Below are 25,204 nucleotides of genomic sequence, written 5' to 3'. Positions count from 1 at the left end.
TTTCGCGTTTGTATCTTGTTGAAGCAATTACTTCAAGGAAAACACTACGTCTTTACTTTTGTATATCCGTGGCCTGGAGACCGCTGTTATGAAAAGAATAGAATTTAGTGAAATCAAAAAGTCCTTATTATTGTGCCCTTGAATATGAATTTTGTTTTGGATTACAAGGTCTAGAAACAAAAGGGCTATAAGTAGATTTCTATTGTTGTTTCTTGTAGCATTCAACTAGAGCTATAAGATTAATTTTTTGGTAATGTCCTTTGCTATAAATATATGAACGTGATCCCTATCATTGCTTCTTCTATTGTATCGTAACGCTGTAAGAGTGAGGATCTGGGATCTGGATCAACATACACTATACCTGAACTTATACTTCCACTCACTCTTCTATCAGTCAACCTCAACATTTCTCTATAATGTAATTTATAGTAATTTCAATCTCTTATTTCGAATATAGAGAAAGTAAATTTCCTTCGTTTCATCAACGTTGGAGGAATCGCACGACCGAACATTACGCATAACCGGAAACTTATTCTAGTACGTAGCTTTGAAAACATGAAAAGAAGGAGATGAAACGGCAGACACGGTGAATAGACAAGTATGTAATCCGTGAATCGTTCCTTTCGCGGATTAATGAAGGATCGTGTCGCGGACGGGGTACGGAACAATGAGATCGGTGCGAGATTATAAAGGTCAGGATGAAAAATCGCGAGTATCTTCTGCTCGAGCGAGTTAAACAAGAGGACGGGAACGACATAATCTAAGATAAATCCGTGGCCTCGGGATTATAAAGCTGCGGCGTGGATGCATTCTCACGGGAGACAGGCCTCGGTAGAATTAAATTTCGTGTTCGTTGTCAGTGGCGTGTCTTGCTTTTCTACTCGTCGACCGGTCCATTCTTCCTTCGATGTTTTCTACCCTCTCCACCGTGGTCTTCCACATCTTGTTCTATCCCGCAATTAAGGAAACTCCGTGTTCCCGGTTGCCGTGATATTTCGTATTTAACGCACGAAGGTACAGTGTCGTGGAAAAATGTTAGACCAAAGAGAAATATTTCATGTTTTTGAATGAATGCAAGGATGCTCGATGTTACTTCGTTTCTATTGTTACCCATTTCTTAACTCTTTAATATTTATATCTCAGAATCTAATGTAGTACGCGAAATTCTGTCCATTTCTATTTTTATTAGCGCAATACAAAAGGTTTTGAAATACAGATAAAATGTTATATTGTTACTATATTTTCTCAATATAATTATAATATAATATATAATAACGAGATCACTATGTTGGATAATCTAAGAAAATTTTGTAAGGTATTGTACCTATTGTGTATGTGCTGTCGGTAAGGGGCGCAGTGTTTCGAAGAAATTCTAAATGGCGGAGAGCCATGGTCCATGTTCAGAGTCGGGGAAATTATTATGTAGAAGATGTAAAGAGGATTTGTTGTTGGTGTTTACGCGGAAATGAAAACAAAGTTGTTCAAAGGTTTGGATGGTGGATATTATGGGATGCTGAGTACTGAAATGTTACGAAATAATAAAACCGGGAAGAATGTATTATTCAAATTGATTTTGAAATAGATTTATTAGATACGGTTTGAATCGGATTTCGTATTAGTTGCGTATTAATAAATTCATACTTAATAAGTTATTTCAAGAATCAAGCAATTTTGAGAAAAAATTACTTAATTTTATTATCAATACATTTAATGGTAAAATATCGAACTATTGCTTATTTTTAAACATTTCTTCCACTTCTATCGTGAAACAAAATTTCTCTAAATTTATACCGAAAGAACATGAAAAAATATCGATCTTGTCAAAAATTATTCGTATCGATATTTTACGTTGCTCAGGATTGAATAAAAAATTTCTTTTGAAAGCCGGCAATATTCCAGCGGCGCACGCTAAAGTAAGAGAGAATGAAGGCGAGAAGGCGCAAAAGGTTCGGTTCAAGGGTATATACGCGGTAATCTATTTCTCCAGCAATCTTTTCACATAAGGGGTGGGAAAAAATCTGGATCGATATTTAATTAAGCGTCATAATGTAATCTTCTGATTAATTTTTTCATCTTGTAAAAACGATATATATATATATATATACTGGATAAACTTCACTACGTATTCCTTTGAAGCAACAAAAAGGAAAAAGAGGAAACAAAGAAAGAAGGGAGAAGAAGAGAGAAAAAAAAGTAAAAAGAATACAGGTTCATATTTTCTTTCGTGTCATGGCTCGACCGGGAGATAAATCCCACGAGAACAAGAGAATTTAGGATATTTAGGCTATGCCAGGTTGCCTAAGATTAAATTTCGCGTGCTATTGATTGCGCCACAACCTCTCGTGGCCGAATCGTGGAATTTCTAGAACGAATAAAACTGTGTCTGGATGAGATAACCGTATGTAGATTCGATTGCTGCGAATTCCGGTGACGTTTTGCCCGGTTAGGACATTGTTTCACTGGCTTCCGTATGAATGAATTATATGCGTGACGTGTGAAACGAATTTAAAGCAAAGGGTAGATAGAGAATAAAAAGCGATTCATCTGAAACCACGATGTATGTTCTCGTGCGGTATTTATTTTTCAGTGTTAAAATTTGGTTTGCAGGTAGAAATTATTTTGAACGTTAGCTGTGATTATGCTATGGCGACAAATGATTTCAATGGAATTATGATAGATATTTATCTTTTTAATATTAATTTTAATATCCAGAGCTGACATAAAATTTAATTTGAATGCTAATTAAGTTATGAGAACAAATGATTTTAACGGAGTTACGATATCTGGTTTTGCAAAAAATTGTTATTTTATTAAAATTATTAATGAAATACTTATCTTTTTTTTAATGATTTGAATTACGATGGAAATTAACTTGAGGTCAAAAATGTTTTCTGTGTCGAGGTACATGTTGCATGCTGCCGAAAATTAATTGCAATGAAAGTTAACTATAGTGGCATTTTAATGAAATTTATGTATTATTCTCTTTAATGTTAGGATCATGATGGAATTTTTAATTTAATTTGAAAAATTTATCACTGTTACGTAAAATACTAAATGAGGAAAGTTATACACAATTTTATCTGTATAAATGATATTTGCCTTTACGTAACAAATAACGTAATAAAAAATACGTAATAACTATTATTACTTGAATTTTCAATAGAATGGCTTTTTCGTTGTTTCTAATCGTAGATATTCACGGTATGATGTTTTATAAGAGTTTGTTATTTACATGTTCTTAAAACAATGAATATTCGTGCACGAGGAACTGCAGTATTCTGTATTAAATATTCAAAAAGCGATGGGATAGCTGACACAGTCAGACAGGGGTTGATTCTTCGTATAAAAATAAATTCGAAACGTAAAATAAAGTATTCTGCTTTATGCAGCGCTCTACTTTCGAGGAAATTGCATTTTAAAATTTATAAAATATACATTTATTCCATCATTTTTTAGCATAATTTAATTTCTACTTTGTTTAATTCAAAAATGTTTCGATTACATAAATTCATTGGAATACGAATGAAATGTTAAATATTTATAATAAATATTCTATTTTAAATATTTTACATACGAAATATTTAATATTATTACAAATCGTATATTGTCGTTGCTGTATTTTTAATGATAGTAATTAGAAGAATAAAGTTACATGCAAAAAATAACTTTTTCTGCATTAATAATAATTATAAAAAAGCAAAAAAAGATATTAATTGAGTTTAGGTTTCAGGACAAACTTTACACACAAATTACTGAATTTTCATAAAGGGATTCCTCATCGTTTTACCGAGAGGGATGATTCCGACGGTAGTATACATAGACACCTAGACATGGATTATGTAAAAGTGTACGAAGCGGGAAAGTCTCTTAGCAGTCAGTATCCTTGGAATTAAATTCTGGACGGACGGTTCGTTAAAGAAAAACGTGCTTCGTTTCACCGTCGTTTCTTTGCATCGTTAGCACACTTACACGTAGCTAGATCGGTTTCTTATAAAGCGTTTTTCATCGTTTCCGTCGCAGTCGACATCCCTAGAACTTCGACGTTCTCGCATATTCGGTTGCCTCGTATAATTAGCTTGTGAATATTCAACAATCTTTTCATACCGTGTTTCGTATCGGTGCCCGCTTTATTCACTCCATTTTTAAACATTTTAATAATATCCGAGGGATGCAAATAACATAATTTCTTTTATTATTGTAGATATTGTAATATTAGAGACAGTTATTATTCTATGGGAATAAGTTTATTAGGAAGGTATAAAATGCTAAAAGAATAATTGCAAAAATAACGATCGTTGCTGTTTCAGAGACGCGCAATTAAAATCTCTTTTGATGAAGCTGCTGCAACTTTCTGTAAAGCTTCGTCTTGCTCGATATTAACGCGAAATCAAACTCAAAATTAACTCTCTCGTGCCAAGATTATTTTCCACTGTCAAGAGTCACGCACTATGCTCTGCGCCCTTTCATGAGAGAAAAATTTTAATTGCCAGGTAATCAACCCCTCGAATGCAACGATAATCGAAAAGGAACGTTGGAGCAAACAGCAAAGAGCCATGGCAAGTTTCCAAAGTTCGAAACGTTGCGTCGATGGAAGTTGAATTCTCAAGGAATGTACTTTTAATTAAAGGCAACGCAGCGGCGGCAACTCGTGCCTGTGTAATATCTCTGCAAATAAACAGTCGTGTCTCTACGTTCTAGAGTCTTATCGCGACTGATTGAAACGCGTTCCACTTGATTTGTGCAGTTAGTGGAATCTATGCGATGAGATCGTAAATTATCTCCTTGAGAGATGTTGGCAAGTATGCTTTAGCTTACATAGATTTCTGTAATGATTTCTGTATTTGTTAAACTTCGTGTGATGCGAAAATCTGTACAATAAAACGAACGACTTAGTTGGTCCCTGAATTATCTTACGAGATACAAAAAAAAAAGATAGATTTTTTGAGATATATTAGGGCAAGGGAAAATATTTCAAAATATCTCAAACGATTTACTACTTCGATGAATCTTATTCTGCGATAGTGTACCGTTACTCTTGATTCGTTCGGTTGAATCTATGGAAACATTGTGAAGGACTCTAAATAAAGTAATTCCACTTTTTAATTTCCTAAGATTCTCCGTACTTCCCTTTGATTCTGGTCTTGGTCATTCGATACACTGGCGAAGGCGTTTCTGTACGACTGATTGTACAGGTAGTTAATTTCCTTTGTATCGAGCAGCCTGTAATTAGTATAGATTCGTTATCTTGTCGTTTGGTAATGAAATTTTCGCGGGATCGGTCGAGGTTACTCAGAACATGCAATTGAGTTAATACAGATGTTTCCGTATCTATTGCGCTGATTGGTAATAAAAAAGTCGGTAGTCGAATAAATTAATTAAAAATGACTATCTACATCGTTCCAAATAATTTTTATAACTTTTAGAAATCTTCGCGCCAAATAATTTGGAAGAGCGAAAATTTAAGTAACCAAATGGTTTGTATCGCCTATTAAAAACATTGATACCTTAATAATTGTAAAATATAATATTAAAAAGACATTCAAGTAATTTTTAAATACTAATAAAATTTAAATTCCTTTGTCCTTTTTCTTCCTTCCCAGCCAACGTAAATTCACCATATTTCTATAGCTTAATCAAGCAAAAGGGCAATTAAATCGGGTATGACGAGGCTAAATAGTGATTCAACGAGGCGATCGTATTAGATGATAAGATAAGTGGTCATAGTGTCCGGTTAAGCGGCTCGTTTCTTATTAAACGCCTTAACTTTAATCTCGTTCAATTATCGCACGATTAGACTGCGTTGCTTCGCCTGACCTATATCCTCGACGTTGTGTCAGCTTATCCTAAAATTGTTTCCTCGAACACGCACTGGAAAGTTAATTCGACTAGGGTGGCTGATTTAATTAACGACGCGCACGTTCACAAAGATGACGAGTTGAAAGTTGCTCGATTAACAATTTCTTCCCTCGACGTTATTTTTCAATTAATTTAAAGTTAAGCGTGTATAAATACATATATTATATAATAATATGTAATTATATATCATATAATATATAAGATGTATTTTTAAACATTTAAATTTCCAATAAACGCACAATTTTTCTATTTGAATATTCATATTTATTATCAGTTATGAATTTGAAGATTGGATAGCTTCTTCTATTAAATTAAGCGAACTATCTCTCGACTAGGAAAGGGTTGTTAAATTATCACGCAAAAATGAGTTAATTAATTTTAAAATTATTTCTTCTAGTGTGTGGCGAAAGGGCGGACTAATTTATTACATAATTCATTTTTAGTAGAAATGTAATCATAAAATCAAAATTAAAATTAATTAAAAAGATGAGTAATTTACTCCCGTGTTAATAAAGGTGTTATTTTCGCTGTGAATAGTTCTGACCGTTAATAAATTAAACAGCAGGTATTTTCATAAGTAATTTTTACTAATAAAAGTACGCAGAAAAGAAGGTTTTTCAAAAATTATCACAGAATCTGATGTAGAAGTATATTAAATTTTGATATTTGAAAAAGAAAATACAACGATAAAGAAAAAGTAAACTGCAATAATTTACTTGCAAACAATATTTCAGAGGAAAAGAATCGATGTGTAATTTAAATTAACTTTTCAAAGCTACTGCAACGAAACGATTTTAACAATAAATCCGTGCAACTGTACTTCACGTTGTGGAAGTTAATTTTGAAAGCAAAACGACGCGGCGCGGTGAATGCGAAGGAAAAGTTGCTCTCTTGTTCATGAAAAATACAGCGACCACTCGAAAGTATAGGCTTGGCTGAAGAACTCGGCAAAGAGAGGAGCAAACTTTTTAGGATACTAAATGTCCAGCTGAGTCCTTCAAGGACCCTATCGATCGAACTTTCTCACGTTTCTAGAACAGAGTTTTCGAGGATCTCTCTAGTGGGGAAGTTGAAGTATCTGTAGAGTAGAGCTCTGTAGAAAGTGATGGAAGGACATACGCCATGGATTTGATTATTTTTTACGTTGTTTTTAAACTTTCGTATCCTTTGTCTTCGAACAATCGAAATGCTTTCATTGGCAGTAAATTAGTTTAAAACATCGTCTAAAAGCAAATATTTTTTTACTTTTTACTGATTGCATTAATAAAGCCTTTTATACAACGATAAGGAAATTGTTAATAAACCATATGAAATTTTAGAAGCAAATTCCATGAATTATATAAATCTATAATCTGCAATTTATAAATGCAAGAGAGCCAAGATTATTAACGTAAAGAGTTATTTTTATCGTAGATAAAATATAAAATAAACATAATTGGAGTTATTGTTATTAATTAACTCTCTCGTCTCGTTAGCATCAGCTGAATTTATTATCAGTATCCGTTTCCGATTTGTCATACAATCGGCTCATGTTGCGGAATAACTTCACTCGTAGTTGGAGAAACGGCGTATTGAAGGTTTAACCGATTCGGTTAACTTCACTAACCGGTTAACCGAATCGGTCTATTGATTGTTTCGGTCGGTTAAATAGCCGAACTATAGGCAATAACAACTGACCGACTAAGGTTAACCAATTTCAGCAATTTCGAATGGCCGATGTGAAATTTGCGATCGATTCTCCTTCCGAGTATCAATGATTGTAACTTCAATGTTGTACAATGTAAACGCGCTTGCTGATGCAAATGAAATTTTGATGTTTCAATGTAAATTGCATACATGTTATTTTCGTTTCGCTTTTTTCCCCGATATATTCACGATTAAATGAGAGAAACTTCGATGGAGTTAACAATTAACATTTTTGGTAAATAAGGTAAATAATTAAGGCAAGGTAATAATCTGGTAAATAATTGTAAAATATCTAAAAGATCGTGTTTCAAACAAGTTTCACAGATTTAAAAAAAATATTTGAATCTAAAGTACAATAAGATAAAATTTGTTTTCCAAATTTAAATATATCCACAGATAAGTATCAGAATGGCGAAACATCGGAAACAAGACGTATTAGTTTCAGTTTTAATAACTTTCCATATATTCCTCTAGAATTCCATTTAATAATATAATCGTTATCGCAACAACTGAATATTCCATAATACCAGAATGACAATTTTATCGTTAGTTATAATTTAAATCATACACAGTTACGTTTCTCTCTGAAACCGGTGAAAACTTTACGAATTTTTCGATTTTACAAATAACGATTCAGCGAATGATTTTCCTTTTCTGCATTTTCGATTAAACAAATAACCACTGGAGAACTAACGTTAACGAGATTTGTTAATGGCTGATAACGAATGTAATTGGTCGCGCGAAAAACAGGCATTCGCGGAGCTGTGGGTTGCGCGAATGGAAAACAATCGGCTATAAAAGTTCTCCGCGCGAGAATATCACGTCGAAAACATGCGATTCGATATCGTTGCATTAAATTTTCTGCGCAACAGTTAAATTTCGTCGAGTTTAATTGACTGCAAGCCTCTACGCGTTCGCACGTGTAAATGACGCGATGCATCGTGTGCTATCGAAGAGCAAAACGATTTTCCGCCATTGTTCCCATAAAATTCTTCTCTCTGCTCTTTTCATATTAATTTACTATCGGTTAGGACAATACGCAGAATACTGCACGTTTGACATCTGCGTGCTTTAAAAAAAATGGAAAACAATTTCATTGCCCCACATTTCATTTTGCATTTTGGATTTTTATAAATTTTATACAAGGATCGCTTGACATGTTTCAAAATGTCTAACTTATTCAACTCTCTTTAAGCAGAAGTACTTTGTTACGCTCCTTAGATTATTTGTATTCTTTGTGCCCAGGTTTAATTTCTGACTATTCTAGACTTTACAAAAATTTGCAAAACTTCTGGGATACTTATCATTTAGATAAATCATACAATCGTTCGCAAATTTTCTCGAAAATGAAGTTTCATTCTATATTTTCGATTCATTTTTACACATAGAATCGGCCTTTGCCATCCGTATTGTAACTATTGGGATACCTTCTGTACTTTAATTAGATCTGTTGAAAAGTCACAGTATCCTGATCACAATTTCCCTCGTCCTTACCCGCCTATTCACGGATAAAGGATAAAAAAATGTTCTTTAATTACCAAGCAAACTTACCATGAGAAGCCGGCTCGGAGGGGGTTGTAAAAGAAGCTCGCCAGGGTGTTATTAAAATCCCTATGGTGGCAAGCTACATCGATAGAATTTCATTAACGAGTTTCAAAGACGGACACCGTCGAATGGTTTAATTCCAGTAGAAAGTTTCGAAGAGGGATCAGGAGAGTAAGTAAAGAGGCTCGAAGTTCGACCGTATCGATGTGAATACAGATTAATATCCCGATGCAAATTTCATCACGTCTATGTTGTTATAATGAATTCTTTGATGGAAAGAAACAGAGCGACTGGTTACTGATTTCGCGCGCGTGAAAGCGTGAAACAAACAATAATAATGGAAATAAAGCACGATCCTGATGTTAATAACTTTGGAGATGTTGTGGAGGAGAAAGAACGTGCGAACCTCGTGATATATCCAAGCACAGGGATGGAAAATGCGAGCAGGGCGAAAACAGTGGTACGCTACTTTAATTTTCATTATTATGAACGCATCTGGATGTATACTTGCTTTCGGTTACAACGAAATGCGGGTGTTGGAAACAAGGAAAGATAGGGATGGGGTAAAGAGCATTTTTTTCACCGAGGGTGAAACTTTTGTTTATGTAACTTTGCTTGTGATACAAGCTTCGTTAATGCTCTATAATGGCGGGAAAAAGTAAGTTTAATTCTCGACTATAGATCATTTTGTCTCTGAGAGGGGACTGAACTTTATTTCGTTATCTATTGTATATTTTGCTTAAAATTTAATAAGACAGTTCAGAAACCTCAGCATTTATGCATCTTCAGTTGAAAGGAAAGTTTATCGTATTTCTTCTTTACTCTACTAGATTTCAATCTTTTTATCAGAAAGGATATAGTAGACGTACAATACCTGGCGAACGTATTCGTACACTTTTGGAAACAGTATAACTCTTTTAAGATTGGGTTAAACGAGCTTTCCTGAGATGTTAGACATATTAGTTTATTAGGTGATGTATAAAAAATTCACATTTTACAATTTTTTTATTTGGGCCTGTAACGAAAGTTGAAACAACACATGTTGAAGATTTATATCAGTTATGTGCACGCTAAAAATTTCATTGAAATCGGTTAACGTTGTTACGGGCTATAAACGGTTAAATGCGATGAAAATTGTAGTTTTTCACGACTTTCGGCTTGAAATGTAAAGATTCTTACATCTGTCGATGTTTGTCGCTTGTTTCCGTATGAACCCATTTCGATAACAATTTTAGCATGTACGTGACTGGCATAAATATTCAAAATGTGCTCTTTAGATTCTCATTACAGGCCCAGACAAAAAAGTAGTAGAAAGTGAACTTTTCTCACGTCATCTAATAAACTAACGCTTCTTACGAAAACATAAGTCGTTATTAGGTCCAATTTAAAAACAGTTATCTTGTTTTCAATGGTGTACGAAAATCCTCGTCCGATACGGTGCATTTACTTCTTGAAAATGCTTGAATTATCGTAACGATCACGCGTCACTGAATCAACCTGGATAGAGTAAAACCACGTATTTTTGTTAACAACTTGCTGCAACCAACTACACAGCAAATCAAACAATCCTCTGGTCTATATTTCAAACAACATCAATGGTTACTAGGAAAAAAGACGAAAAATGTAAAAAAGTTTGAAAAAATAAAAAAGGACGAGCGATAACCGAGAACGAGCAATTTCACAAAAATTCCCATTGATCCTACTCCGCAAACCGACGAAAAAAAGGGAGGAGAACAAAAATATTTAAATTCGAGAGTTTTCGTGTATCGTTTTGCTTCTAATCTTTCGCGAGAATTCAAGTTGCGTTTTGGAAACGATTATGCCACGCGTTTCGAAACGCTAAAACAAATCAAACCGTTCGCGGCATGACAACAATTCGGGACGCACGATACAAATATTAATCCGCAAAATTTGCTTCAATCTCGCCTCTGAATTATCGCCGATCGCGAAATAAAACAAATAAAAAACTACAAAAACGAGATGGATAGAAAAACAGAAAAATAGAAGCATAACGAGGCAGAAATAGTCTGGTGTATTTCCGAAATTTCTCGTTTCTAAAAATATCACCTGAACGAGTTGTGCTTATCGAACGAGATTTCCGCATTGAATGCTCGTCTTGTAGTTTCCACACGTTGCCATAGGTTTCAAGGCTAGTGGTCGAAACCGGAAATCTTGGGGGATCAGATAGTTTCTGTCGCAAAAAAGCGGCAAAGGAAAGATGGAACTTGCGTTTGATTGGACAAAGAGTCGATCCACGGACAATCTGATCGATTGGTGTGCCTGTAGTTCTCTGAGAGGGGTTCCGCTTCCAGTGATTGTAAGCTATCCTTACATTTTGATCATCTTGATGGAGTTTGGATTTGGTGAAAAGATGATGTAAAGTAATATGAAAGTAGGAAGTTAAGTAATGAAGTAGATTTTTCTAACTTTCCACTCACAAGGATTTTCGTTACGAGTACTTTGTTTTAATTTGTCTTGTGCATTTTATATAATAATAACTATGAATAACGTTTATCGTGCTCAATTTAAAATAAAAATTAAGATTAAATGCTCCACAACCAAATTTCCAGTCGAAACTAAAGTTCTCGCGGATCTTTTATACTTAATTTTTATTTTGATGTAACGTCTGAAACTTAACCTTGACTTGTTTGTTATATTTTATATAATAAAAAATTGCAAGATTCAAAATGCAAATTAAAATCAACTATCCTAAAATCAAGCAACCAAATTAAATATTCGAAAAGTGAAAATCAAATTAAATATGACGCAAGGATAGCAGCCGAGAGCGTGGTTGACCGGACTAAACGATACCCAGTGTCATGGAATAACCGAGGCGGCGAGTTTTCAATATGGAATGGTAGCGGGCAATTTCTAAAAGGGATTTCCCCGTCTTTCAAACGTTGCCCTCGAACGCGAGACACGGAAATTCATCCGCGCGAGAAACAACGCCTCGTTTTGCTCGAAATTGTTCCGAGTTCGAAGCTACGTCTTCAGCCGCGATTCGCTCGAAATGAAGCGGAGCAGCAATTTTTCACGGGGCCATTATTTTTAATAAACTACGCGGAAGCTACTCCTGGTACAATCTATCGATTGTGCTTTATTTCCATCGGGCGAGACGAGCAGAGTTCCAGCGTAGTTCGTACTTCGTTTAAAATTACCAGATAGATAGGAACGTAGAAAAATACGATTGTATTTTCGCGTTGTTTCAATTTTTCCTTTTTTTTTAAGTATTCTACGTTAGCTTAATGTTTTATTATTCAACTTATTAACCGAAGTAGATTAGGGGAAAATATCGGGACGAAATATCGACAGAAAATAATGGCGCACTCAAATCATGAAGGTTAAAAGCTTAGTCCAGATCATGAATTTATATCGTTTCATCAGATTCAAGAATAGCGATCTTTATGCTATTTGAGCATGTTCGAAGTGTCCTTACTGATAAGGATATAAAGCGGATTGCAAATTGGAGCGACTAAAAGATTGAAGTGGGCTCGAGATACCAGCGATCTTTCGGGTAGAAGAAGCGAGGGTTATATTTGTATAGAAAGTTTACGAGTGAACAATTGTTTCAAGTAGATAATCAATTTTAATCTGGAGAAAAGCTTAGAGTATTGCTTGTTACATTATTTAACGATAATAGTTCCTTTCTAATAATTGGAGAAAAGAGAAGAAAGGGGGAATTGAAACCTATCGTCAGCAGTTCTAGTGTTAAAATAAAAGTCTTAGATTCAAAAACCACTGCATTAAGATCCTTAACTACTTTAATGAAACTTCTCTCCCCATTCAAATTGCCGATAGTGCGCCATCGTCCATTCCATTTGCTGAGACTAAAAATTTGCTTTCCAAAAAATTCCGCCTCGGCACGAACATCTTGCTCGAGAAGAACAAACGTGCTAGATGAAAGATCAGACGTCTGGCGATCGAGCAAAGTGGCAGAAGTGAGGTAATTTGATCGATTGCTGCGATCTCCGACTGGTAGTCTAGATTTCTTCTTTGTTCCTCGGGCCAGGAGGGAATAAGATGCCCTCGTTGCTTTCGATTCGCGAAAGGGAGACCGGGTTGGGTAAGTACAGCGAATCATTAGGCGATTGTGTGAAAGTTCTGTCAAGCGGTATTGTTATCTGCAGACTGTTAGTCGCGATTCATCGTTATCGCTTGATTCGCTTCAACAGACGGCGTGTTCCCGATAAATCTGAAACGGATGTCATATCGATCCCTGTCGGAACCAATCGTGATTTCACGAACTCTGATCGTCTTAACCTTTCGTGATTCTCGCGCCGTTATCGCGGCTTTCGCGTTAGTTACCATTCAGTTTAAACGCTAGGATTGTCCGGGACAATGTTACGATCGGGAATAATAATCTCGAGAGTTCGATAGATTACTATTATTCCTTAGCAGAATAGGTTTCTAATATATGTACATATACAATATATGTATAGTAGATCGCTGAAATTGGTTAAAGCAAAAGCAAGGAAAAGATATTTGATGTTATATGCCCTAAAAAATATGATTTGGCCAAAAGTTGCAAGAACGAAGTAGAGACGAACAATTCATAAAACTTCCGGTTGCCAGAAACAATAAGGGAGAATGAAATAAGAAAGAAAATTGCTTACATAATTTTCCAGAGAAAACACGAATAACTAAAACACAGGTAAACACAAACATAAACAGCATATCTGTTTTAAATGATCGAAATCCTCCATTAGGGCGCATGATAGCGTCAAAATCTTTGAAATCACTAGCAGTTATTAGAATCGATCTCATTCGCAGCTGTCTCGCGTGGAAACAGATAAATACAGACGAGGGTACATTCATCGTTGGTTTGACGTCGAATCGCGACGGGCCACTTATACGTATTTACGGTGCAATTCAGCGACTTAGTTAATTGGCTACGTAGATCGCGGCCTAGATGCGTTTGTGGCGATGACCCGATTCCCTTAGGAGCAATTAGACGCCGCTTGGATGTGACTGAAACCGCACAGAGGCTTCCACTACCGATCGATCGGCCAAGAGATAGGGAACGATCGATTTTGTTCGAACAATGGATCACCGACAGTCCCAGACGATGTAATTTGTCATGCCATAGTGGTTGCACGGAACCTATTCTTGAACTTTGGTAGGCCTCGAATTCTAACAGAAGATGTATAGAAGTTTAGCAATAGAAGTTTCGTTGCTACCTCATTTCTAATGACAAGAGATTTACGAGGTTTCTTTTATACTTGGATGTTGCAATTCCTTATACCTTTGCACTGGACAGAATCTATTTGTAGATCTTGTATTCTAACCGTAGATGCACAGCAAATTAGAAATAGAGGTATTTATTGCTACTAGGTAATTTATAAGATAGAAAAATCTCTAAAATTTCTCTTATCATTAAATTACACTTATCACATTTTATCTGGGTGTCTTCGTGACTGCACAAAATATATATTTCGCCTTTCGTACACCTTATAGCGGTGAAAGTATAGAAATATAGCAATAAAAGTATCGTAGCTGGATAATTTCTAGAGGTGGAAGATTTATGAAATATCTTTTGCATTTCAATGATGTTAATCCTTTGTCCTATCTTTCGACTTGTAATCTATCTGCATTACAACATTCTTACGCTGTTATCGACAATTGCCACTTGAGTGTTCCACTCACCTAAGACCTCGGCGAGTATTCTCGTAACAACGTCTTCGCTTTCCGCGATATTCGTCAGACGATACGCATTCCCAGAAATCCTAGATTCCTGAACTACGAACCAACAAATCCGGACATTGTCGAAAAGGAAGGGAAAATAGCTGGAAACTCGAAGGTGTCTTCGTCGGCAGGCGGCCAACATGCAAATCCTCTGCGTCGAGGTTCCCAGTTTATCCATATTAATGCTCCTAATTAAGCCGTAGATAGGTTCGTTCATACTTCACGCGCTTCTTAGTTCTTGCGGCGTTGATAAACTGGCACAAATAACGGTTCGCAAACGCTGGAATGGATTTGGGTAAAGTGCTCTTTCATGGAGCAGTATACTAAACGATAAATGATTGAAGCGTTCGTTTCGTACTTTAGTATTCGTTTCAGAGCTTGAACTTAAATTTAAAGTAATCTTAAAGGATCACATACGGATATGTGAGTAGTGAACGTTATCTAAACATAATTAGACAAAGCGAAACTAATTATATTTAAAATGATGATCTTTAACTCCAACTACAAATTACAATTTTGCGACGAACGACAAATTCGTAACCGAAGAATAGTACTATTCTCTGTCGAAAAAAATACGTGATCTTCGTTAACACCGGAATATAGCAATTGTTCGATGGTGCCTCGCGTGCTTCCGATTTGTTCGCGCGGCTTCATTACGCCTCGTAATTGCTCCGCTAATTAATTACATCAACTTCGTAGCCCGTACAGAACTTCCGTCTGCCGAGTCGCATACGAGCGCATCCGAACATCAATAGATAATACGTGTGTTTGCGTATTCGCTCGCGAATGGATCGGTGAGTAACACAAAGCGATTAATGCCATTCATCACCATCAATCTTTTGGAATTCCGTATGTGTAATTAATAATTTTCTGCGTTTGATTTCGTTGCATCGCATGAGCTCGACATTTTCTAAAGCCGTTTATTATCAATTTTTAGGTTACCTATTTTTTAAATTCTTTTAAATACGGTGATACAATTTTTGTACCGCTTCTATTTTACAACTTTTACATGGTAAGAAACTATTCTACTCTAGATATTATAAATATAAGAGTCTTTAAAAAGGCAGCACACCTGTTGTTTTTTTAACGCCTGATAAATATAAAAAATACGGGACTCAATCCTTTGTGGCGGCACGGGCCACGGAACTTTTCAACGGCTCCGGATGCAAAGCGCGACGCCGCCAAAGCGCAACACCGACGTGCCCAATGTACCATCGATATCTTCACACTCTTTCCGCCGAATTCTCGGAAGAGCATACACGTGCCAGCACTGGCGGCACATCTAATGAATGCACGCTAGTGGGGGATATCGATGGGCTACGAAGGGAAGAATCTGCGCGATCCGAAACAAAAGGGCAGGCAGTCTGCCTTACGCCATTAAATGTGTAACTCCTCGGTACTATTTGCATAGCAACGCGTCGAATGATCTCTCGGTGTCTATCGTTATTTGTTAGTTGTTACCTGTTGTCTGTTAAGTGTAATTGTTAATTTTTAATTGTTAACTCTGATTGTTGATTAGTTCTAATTAAACTATTGTTCGTTAAAAACACCAAGAGTAGTTCTTTACGCATCTATCACCATACCACCTCACCTTTTAAGAGTATTGACAATACGATCCAAGGACAGATATTATCCAGGGGAACATTTAGAAAAATTGCTGAACTATTACAATTTTTCTGACATCATCGAGACCCATTGGAGTTTAATTATGAATCGCCTATATTTTTTTCAAATTTGAGCCAATTAAAAGAAATATCGACACGAAAGAGTTAAACAACACATGTCTTTAGAGCAGTAGCGCTTAAGACACTCCTCATAAAAGTAATAACGTTCAATATAGCTCTCTGAAAAAATGTTGACGAATTTACGTTATTAATATTTTTATATTAATATCGTTATTAATATTTGATTTAAACGCACAGAAAGTGATATCATCAACGAAGCATGTTGCAGAATCGATCGCATATAATTCACTCGCTTCTCCTTTTCTCTGTTTCAGTTTTTTCCCGTGTTTGGAAGAGCAAAAGGAAACGAATTGCGCCACTGATTCCTGGTAAGTTGCGTTTTTTACGCTAGTAATTTTCGACAACGAACGTCGCGAAATTGGAGTTGTGTCAGTCCCTCTCGTTAATCGAGAATATTTTACGCTACTATGGGATTCGTTTATTTCACTGTTTACTCGTCAATAACCGGGAACCGTTCATTCTACGGCGTACAGTGCAGGAGATTAAAGCGCGTTCCACCCACGTCGCGATAGATTGCCCCTGAAAGCGTTTTAGATGCGTTGCACGACTCGGAATCGTTGGCCTGTTTTTCTTCCGTCGTCTACCATTTGCTTCTTGCGTGGAACGATATTAGATAGCGATAGGCAAAGAAGAGTGATTTTCCTGCGGAAGATAAATTGAATATAATGGATGGATTTTTTACTTGTTTGGTAGATAAAATGGTAAAAAATATTAGGTCGATTTGAAAATTTTCGCAGTTTAAACCTTTATGCGAATAATATGTGTTTAAGCTTGTGTGCGTAAGACACTATAAAGAAATCATCAATTCAAACACTGAATGTCAAGTAAAATAAAATTAAAATATTTAACTTCTTGTGTTGCACGATTCTATTTTTTACACGTATAATTTACATAACACGCATTTCGTCGTAAATGTCAATGAATTACCAAAGTTGAAGTTCTTTGAGGTTTAGTAGGTTATAAAATTGCTTGTAAAAATAAGAGACGGTACGTCGAAAGATAATTTAAAAGAAAATGCACAAACAATACTGATGATAATAAAAAAAGGAAGAAAGTAAAATTAAAAACATGTATAAGAAATTTATTTAAATTCAGTCTTGTTTATTAATAGAATAGAATAAAATTATTCCTCATTCATAATTTTTCTTCTATGTGCAAATACCAATTCGATATTTCTCGCAATCGAAAGTTCCGTTTAAAATATCCAATACATTTTTATTGCAGAACTCTTGTGAACAACGATTCTTTTAAACAATTTCAATTTGTCGCTAAAATATTTTGCTATCTTTCTCGTTTCTCTATATAAAATTAATATACGATATAATAAAATAGAATACATATAATATAACACACTACAAATATAACTTCCAAGATATTTCTTAAAAACTCAAAACTCTTTTTGAAATTTATCTTATTCTGCAAATATCCGTATTTTGCACAAATCCTTGACAGGCTGCAAGCACGTGAACGGTAAGGAAGGAAATATTACCGTTCGTACGGTGCACACGCTTATATTCAATAGTTTATGGAGACGAAATATGCCGCGTAATAAAGTTTCGCTGTCAACGCGCGGGGAAAATCGCGTTCACAACCGAATGATCGATGCTCCTCGTAAATCGATTCTGAATGGTATTCATGACTTTGCAGAGCAACATCGTTTGTCCCTCGTTGCGTACGATAATCGTGGATAGATGGAGTATTGCGATGGAAAAGTACATTTTAAGTTGAAAACTTCAATTTCTTAGAAATGTCGATCGGCCTATGCAGTAATAATTTGATCAATTAAGAACAATACGCTATTCGTGTTATAATTAACACGTTAACGCCGGCGTGCACCATCGGCGGTTCACACGTGTCTGTCCCGTAAGGTGGCGTGCACTACCGATGGGTCACTCGAGTTTGTTCCGTGAGACGGCGTGCAACGCGATGGGTCACACATGTATTTCACAAAATAGGTAGTACAAAATAGGTTTATATTATTTTATTTCGACATTACAACACAGCTGTGATTTTTGGAAGTAGCTAACATACATACTGGCCTTTTGTAAGTCCATTTTAAAAATTTAACGTAACCTAACACTATTTTCGTCGTGCATGTTGCTTACGCGCGCCGTCGTTCTCCGACAAATACGCATGACTATTTTTTTTTTCCTCTACGGAATTGAAAAATTTCTTGATTCGCGCTATGAACGTCTTTTATAGAAAAATGTTCACAGAATTGCGTGTGATGGTCAGAACTCGCGTCAGACCCCTACTTTTTGAGAAAAATCGAAAAAAGTACAAAATTAGGGTCGCAGTTGGTCCCGTCACCTTTATTTAACATTTATAGATACATGTAAATTGATATTGCCAAACTATTGTATATCAATGTATTAGTTGAAGTCCACGGAATTCATTGAACCCAACAGGAATCGTATAGCTTTTGTAATTTTGCTATAAATTGAGGTGAAAGTTGAAAAATTGCGGTCGTGTCGAACAGTCTAATCTGACGCTGCGCCACCCCACGAAGCAGACCGTGTATTCGGGCACCGTCTCACAAAGAAAATTATGAATATCGGCGCCGGCGTCAACCTGTTAAGAAAATTAAAAGGATCGAAATGCGCACGATCCTGATTCAGTGACCAAGTATGTCCATTGTCTAACTGGCCGTAGATATTTCCCATCTATAATACCTAGCTTCATATTTCTCTTCATTTGGGCATAGCAAGATGTTTTTTATGGGGTATCAGTTCGCTGTGATCACGAGTGCGTAAAGACGAAAAAAAAAAACGCCGATCATTGTGAGAAGGCAATGAAAATGCATTTGCATTCGTGTTTAAACTATCTCGCTGTGAACTGCGTTTATATGGAAATTGCGCGAGCGATGAGCTTCACAAAGAGGGATCGTGTTAAATATCACCGGTGAAATGGCATTCAAAGCTGCACCCGAACGTTCAACGTTTACCGACGGTTAAATGAAAATATTCTGCTAAAATATATCTTCTTCCCCTTTTCTTGCTTTTTAATATTGTTCCGCTGGCCATTTCATTAGGATCACCTTTGCGCTCGTATCTAGTTTCGCATGCGCAGATATATGGCTGAATTCTGTTTGAAACGCGCTTCGTATGGTTTCATAGGATTCCTGCGTTAAGAACTTTTACAGAGGAAAATAAAAAAGAGTGGAAAATATGGGAATATCGATATTGATTGAGGAAAGGTTTCGGCGAGACGATGCGAGCGAAATTGAAAATTCTCAATTTCGATGACCGGATTAACGACCGGCTTTCGAGATGGATTTTCCTTTTAACGATAAATGTTGTTAGCATCGTCTTGTAGTTCTTTATCTGTTCTGATTTGAATGCAAATTTAGCGCGTTGAAAAAAGCGCGTTCTGTTCATGACTTTGAAACTGCAGAAAGCTAAAGCTCTATCGTTATTTTTGTTTTTCTTCGTTCGGTTGGATTATTTCGCAACAGCTTACGTGATACATCTTTATTTAAAAGATAAAACATAGGTAAACGCAGAGAGAAATAAAACACGAATGAAATAGTGCATACTAGAGTATTTTAATCTAAAATGATCTCTTTTTTTCTGACTGCTGTTACTTTCTAATGTCTTTTGTTTACTGTCCGACTTTGGCCAAGCCAGATATCCCGAGAGCAATGTAAACGAAAAATAGCGTAAGTAACTCGCAGCTCGTTTATTTATAAAATTACGCGGTGGAAAGTTTAGAATTGGTCGGTGAAGAGAAGACGGCGATATCTCGAGGATGAAGCACGGTCACGTTAGCGCGGCTGAAGATTAAAAAATGCAACTTTTACTTGCGCCACTGATACGTGAGGCGAATTTTGACTCCTGAATTTTCCTCGCGAACGACGCCGACATTGCGACACGGCAAGTTATATGCAAATTCCGCGAACAGGGCGACGAACTTTACAAAAGGAAGGGCAAATTAAATACTGTGACAGGCAAAGGTTTCTCGTAGAAACAGAAAAAGGGAGGGAGAAAAAGGGAAAGAGTAGCGTGATAAAATACTAAACATCTTCGACGGAATCGTATCGTTCAAACGCATCACCAATTCTGTGAAATGGTGCGAAACTGTGCGAGAATTTGTAAATCGAATCAGAATGCATCAGAGATTTCTCAAATTAAAAACTTTATTGTTTCTACTCTCCAATTGGATCTATTACGAATAAACGAAATTCAATCTTATTTTCTCGATATTTTATAATTTCACGCTTACAGTTTTTCCAAGTTGAAGATTTTATCACATACAGGATGTTCCATTTTAATCGATCTACACGAATATCTGCTAAACTATATATTTCATAAACTATATATATCATTCGATGAATTTTTTAACTCTCTATAAGAAACTACCAAGGTGCTTGGGATAAAAAATGATTAGTTTAAAAGATATTTCAACTTTAATCTAGTAAAATTTATCGTACGAAGGGCAAGAAAAGATAACGCGATGTTTTTGTTTGTTTTCCTCGCCCTTAATTAATCTTGAAATATATTTTAGACTAAGCATTTCCAGATACAGGTACCTTAATATAATATCTTTTTGTAGAGAATTAAAAACTATGTTGAACAGTGTATAAAGAGATATATAGCTCCATTTAGGAAAACAAAATCACCTTGAGATTTCGGAAACGCCTCCACCTAAACAAATCTGCTGGGTATCGTAAGATGTGCCCCTTCAAACAGAACAAGTTTTGTCTGAAATACGTCTTCGAATAACGTGTAGTTTAAGAGATATTTGCATCTGTATATTCTATAATTAAAAAACTAGAAAAAATCCTACGAGTGAACGAAATCCAAAATTGAAACTCACTTTCTCGGATCATTTCACCGCCTACAATTTTCCCTAATTGAACGCTTCGTCACTTGTACCACTCGATTGGAGCTTTTCAGCAACTCTTGCAAATAAACGAAATGCAAAATTCAAACTGTAACTGGAGATCTAGAAATTATGGAAGTCTAACGTTGGCACAAAGTTAGGCGCAACAGGGAAAGAGAGTAAGCAATCTGGGTCTCGCTCAACTTATTAGATCGCGCTTCGTCCACGGTAAAACTTTAAGGCGCGCGAGAAGTTCTGTCGACGGGGATGCTTCCGCTTAAATGATGTTCCCAAGGTGCACGCATGCGAAACCACTGTTGCACATAAGTTGCATATACAAGTCTCGAATCCTGAAGATGTTCGCCACACCGTCGTAAATGGGGGTGACGTATTACGCTTGGCTGGCGCTGAAAGCGCGACGAACAGAGAATTATAGCGCGACAGAGATACGAAAATGGTGAAATGCGCGTGGTATCGTCTTAGGAATTACACTCGACAATGCAGAAAATATTAAGTTCGCGCGGGGACAACTGAACGTGTAACTTGCTGAATTACGTCGCGAGAATCGACGCTGCGCGGGGGTGTTGCAGAAATTAATCCTGACTCGCGGTGGAAATGTAATACATCCGCGAGTGCTGTGGTTTGCGAGAATTGCAGTAACGACTAACGAGTTTATACATTTTTACGAATTGAATTTATTTGTGCTTATAAGAAGATTAGGATTTGTATATTTATGAAAAGATTCTTCAAACAGATTATGAACAGATTAGCTACATTGCCCTCGATAGATATTTGATAATAAGTAGATAAAGATGTATTAGGTCATCCTGAAAGCTTTCTGAACATCTTTCTTTGAAGTAATTGAAGTATACACTTCCGTATGGAAAGATAACACGGTATAAATTCGGAAAATTTCATCAAATAGCAAATAAACATACAAAAATATTTTTCATTAACTCGATAACTAGTTTTTAATGTACCACTGTGCGTATAGTTCTGAAGTGAAAATTAATATGAATCCAGTGCGACGAAATGGCAACGCATGCGGCAGGAAAATGAAAATTTACCCACATTTGCCAAAGATATTGTTATGTTAATATTTCGTGTAGTTTCCTTTATTTCTTACAATTGCTTTCATTCTGTTTCGTTATAATTTAAATAGCTTCTCCATTCTTTTTGTTTTGCTTTTTATCATTCTCCGACAATGCAGTTTCACGAGTCATTTACATCGTGTAATTGCCGTCTATTTTCACAAACTGCTCTTGCGAGCTCATCCCAACAATTTTCTATTATATTTAGGTCGGGTGAATTTTCTGCCCATTATAAAACTTCCATCATTTTCTCAAAAAAGTACTTCTTCACCGACCTGTGCACTGTGTGTGCTTGTATCTGTCAGTTGATAAAGTCAATCTATTTCATACTATCCATTTTCCGTTAATAAATACGATTTTCGTTTCTCGTCCCACTTCCACCAATTCATCGCGGATTTCGTTTTCGTCTGTAAATCACGATAATAATACTTCTACCTATCTGGGCCATCTAAATTAACCATTTTTCCATCGTTGAAAATAACACTCCTCCATCCTTTAAATCATTTTAACTGCTTTCCCGCAAAGTTCAGTCCCTGCTTCTTATGGGCATTTGTTAATTGAAAAAAAATGAATAGTATAAGGTAGATTGACTTGGTCAATTGATCTGATGAAAACTTCGTACTCCAATAGGATAATGTCGTCGTTACATTGTACAGGTCGGTGCAGAAATATTTCTCGAGGGAAAGATAGAAGTTTTATAGCCAGAAAGGTCAGCCGAATAATAGAAAATTGTTAGGGTGAGCTCGCGAGAGCAGATTATGTAAACAGACGGTGATTTCAGAATGTAAATAACTCGAGAAACTGTATCGTCGGAGAGTGTGAAAAAATAACACAAAAAAGAATCTAAAAGCTATTTAAGTCGTTATCAAGAAGAATGACGGTAGTTGTAAAAAACGTAGGAACTGTACAAAACATTAACATATTCGTTAAATGCGAGCAACTTTTTGTTTTTCTGCAGCATCTGCTATCATTTGATTCCTCCGAATTCCATATTTCTAATTTTCCAGGAAAAAGTATTTATTTTCACTTCAGGGTTGTATAACACTTAAGAACCATATCCTAAAAACTAATTGTTAAGTTAATGAAATATGCTTTTGTATTTCTGTGTTCTATTCAATAAAATTTTTCAAATTTGTGCCATATGTTATTTTCCCGTCCGGAAATATAAATACTATTTTTGCCAGTGTATCACAAGAATATTAATTACATATGAATGTAACGATCTAAATGTCTAAGAAGAACTCAGAATTCTGTCGAAGATAAATTAGAAGAATATGATGGATGAGATGATACGTTGATACGATAAGACGATCTAAGAAAAATCTCTAAAAAGGGAAGTAAAATACAAATGAAGTAATGCATAAGGGATTCAATACTGAGAACTGCTGCGACATGTGACTCGAAAATAAAGGAGAATAAGGTGCACGGATATTCGTAGTTAAGTAACGTATGGAGTATTGGAAGTGCAGGGCAGTTTAAGTTTCAGTGGTTTCTACGGAGAAGGATGTATGTGAAATTTGTGGAAGAGGTCTGGCATTGTTCTGTAAGTTACGCGACATTCCCTTGGTAAGGAGGTTTAAATTTATTGTTACGGAGAGGATCGTGAAGCCGACAGTGTTTTAAATGAACTGCGTTCTGTTTGGTCTTTGGAGTTCTTTTCTGAATATCTGATAAAGTATGGCTGGAGGAAAACATCGTAAGCCGAGGCTCTTTATATTCTTGATATTCTGTGGACGATATTTGCAGCGTATTTCAGGAGTTTCAAGGTTCTTAGCTTGAATTGAATAAGAGAGAATCCTGGACGTACTGTATAAGAAATACTTCTCATATGCCTCATAAAACAAATAATTATGGACAATTAACGTTTTAATAATAATATTGGTATAATAATGTTGTTAATTTATTGTAAAAAATTTTTAAAATTGTATGTCTCACAGTCATAATATGGAGAATGTTCAGCACAAATTCTTAAGGCTGGACGTCAAAAGTAGCGAATATCAGATGCCGTTTGATTCTCACAATTATGATAATGTCCTGAATAGTTTAAATCTTCCGACACTGAGCAGGAGAACAATTATGTCTGATATAATTTTCATTAGTGAAATAGCTAAAGGTATTGTCGATTGTTTGGATATCATACTGTTACTCTTCCTCAATGTATCAGTGTTAAGAAGCTTAAAAAGTCATTTATTGTTTCATACACAACATCGCACATTGTACGGTTACTATAATTGCATAAATCGCATAGTCAATCACGTAAATTCTTGTCACACGAGCAGAGATATTTTCGGTCAATCTATAGTATATTTAACACTATGAAATGTTGTATCGTAAGCTTTTTTTACATTTTTATACCGTGTCTCTGTCTCATTATTTCTTACATGTCTATTCTCATTCTTTTTCTTTTTCGTACATATGCATCTTCTCTTTTCTATTTTTTTCTTTATTTTTTTTGTATCCTACGTTAATCTGTTATGTCAAACGGTTTATCCCGTAAGTAAATAAATAAATAAAATAAACAAATAAAAATATTTATCTTAAAACTAGTTTGTGTATAAAATGACACAAACTAGTGATGAAATGACACAAAGAATGGCAGGAGGGAACGGGAACGTAGTACTTTTTGACATTTTCTGATGTTCGATATTTATCGATACTATGTACACAAAAATATTTATTTATTTGTTAAACATTTTATTTATTCACCATACGCTGTACAGAAATGCTTTTATTCTTTCCAGTTTTTTAAATTTTGAATTTATCTCTATAAAAATTACG

The 25,204-nt window shown here is 35.6% G+C and overlaps 1 protein-coding gene across 4 annotated transcripts in view; it reads left to right on the top strand.

The window, feature by feature from the left end:
* Positions 1-25,204, top strand: part of LOC117164114 (cysteine-rich secretory protein 2) — a 98,260-nt gene that overhangs the window by 27,969 nt on the left and 45,087 nt on the right. For all 4 annotated transcript variants that reach the window (XM_076627972.1, XM_076627971.1, XM_076627973.1 and 1 more), the window contains one exon: positions 16,769-16,822. The gene's annotated coding sequence lies outside the window, so the exon portion shown is untranslated. The remainder of the gene's footprint in view (positions 1-16,768; positions 16,823-25,204) is intronic.

Source organism: Bombus vancouverensis, chromosome 3 (genome assembly GCF_051014615.1).
Source record: "Bombus vancouverensis nearcticus chromosome 3, iyBomVanc1_principal, whole genome shotgun sequence".
NCBI lineage: Eukaryota > Metazoa > Arthropoda > Insecta > Hymenoptera > Apidae > Bombus > Bombus vancouverensis.
The sequence above is the reverse complement of the archived record's forward strand: the minus strand, read 5'-3'. Positions and strand labels throughout refer to the sequence as shown.